Source organism: Xenopus laevis, chromosome 6L (assembly GCF_017654675.1).
Source record: "Xenopus laevis strain J_2021 chromosome 6L, Xenopus_laevis_v10.1, whole genome shotgun sequence".
Taxonomy (NCBI): Eukaryota; Metazoa; Chordata; class Amphibia; order Anura; family Pipidae; genus Xenopus; species Xenopus laevis.
Window position 1 is genome coordinate 106323131 of NC_054381.1, and position 1623 is coordinate 106324753.

A 1623-nucleotide genomic window follows, 5' to 3' on the forward strand; every position below is an offset into this window, starting at 1 on the left:
AACGCCAAAATCTATTTCTCTTACCAGGATTCACCTACAATGACAAGACAAAAATGTACATTTTTATTTATATTAATTGTTGATTGCTAGAGCTTACTTCTGGACACATAACATGAGATACAGACATTACTGCACACAGCACATCTAAACAAGGAAAGGTTATGAAAATATCATGTAGTGTTGCGCTGCACTGGTAAAACTGATTTGTTTGCTTCAGAAACACGACTGCTGTGTAGCAATGTCGGAAATTGAAGAAAGGCTATCTGGCACAGGTTAAATAGTGGATAACAGATAATACCATTATGTTCTACAGAGCTTATCTGCTATCTGCTGTATAACCTAAGCTTTTTCTCCTTTTTTTACCTTTTTTTACCAATCTGCTATCTGCTGTATAACCTAAGCTTTTTCTCCTTTTTTTACCTTTTTTTACCAATGCAGGGCAACACTGCATTATATTTGTATTACTAAAACAATTTAATTTTTTGATGTTACTGTTCCTTTAAGATAGCAGCTGTCATATCAGTTTGGTGTGACATCACTTCCCTGCCCGTGTCTTTCCTGTCCCCCTGTGCCTTTTGTTACTGGATTCCCTCTCCGCTCAGATTACAGGGAGGGAGAAGGGAGGGTGAGAGGAAGAAGCTGTGCAGGTTTCTGCCCAAGGTTTGAGCTGAGAGAAGGAAATCTGATACCGAAGCCCATGTGTAAAGAATAGGAGGAAAGGAATGCGGTGTTTTTTTTAACAGAGGACTCAGAGCAGCAGCACTGTGAGTGTTTATGGATGTATTAACATAGACCTTTCTAATAAAGCTTACTTAGTTTTAACCTTTTCTTCTCCTTTAAATCGCATTCCAGGCCTAATCGCCATAAAAGTCTAGACATGGCATTTCATCATGAATGATCAATGAGAAAACGAAAGGGAATTGGGATGCCATTGCTTCTATTGGAATCAGTAAAGACACATTTCTTGAATAATACTTTTTGGCCAAACTGATCTGATCCAAAAGATTAGCAGGCAAAGTAGTTTCTCAGATCTCAAATGCCAAAGAATGGCCTACATGGCTCTTGCTTGGCTGGTGAATTTACAACAATATAAGAGAATGCACCACGTTTGATAGGCAAAAAGTACTCTTAAGGCCCCTATATACGTGCGGATAAAAGCTGCAGCACCACTCAAACTTTTCCAGATAAAAATGCCTTTATTTCAGATCTTTGAGCATCATAGCAACATTTCAGGCCTTAAATGGCCTTTTTCAAGCCATTTAAGGCCTGAAACGTTGCTGTGATGCCCAGCGATCTGCAATAAAGGCATTTTTATCTGGAAAAGTTTGAGTGGTGCTGTTCTATTCTACTGCTGTTTCATGTGCCAGTGGACAGTGGCCACTGGGGAACGTGCACCACAACACCAAAAGAAAAGCTGTGCTGACTATTTTATTTGTACATTGATAAAAGCTGCAGACAGACCGAGTCGGCAACTTATTGGCGGACGGGCATCCCAGATCGATATCTGGCTGAAAGATGCCGATCGGGTAGGGTAAAAAATCCCATTGGATCGTGGCCGTATCAGTCCTGCGATCCGACCACACATATAGCCAGTCTTATCTAATCGTGGGCCTAGCCCGATAT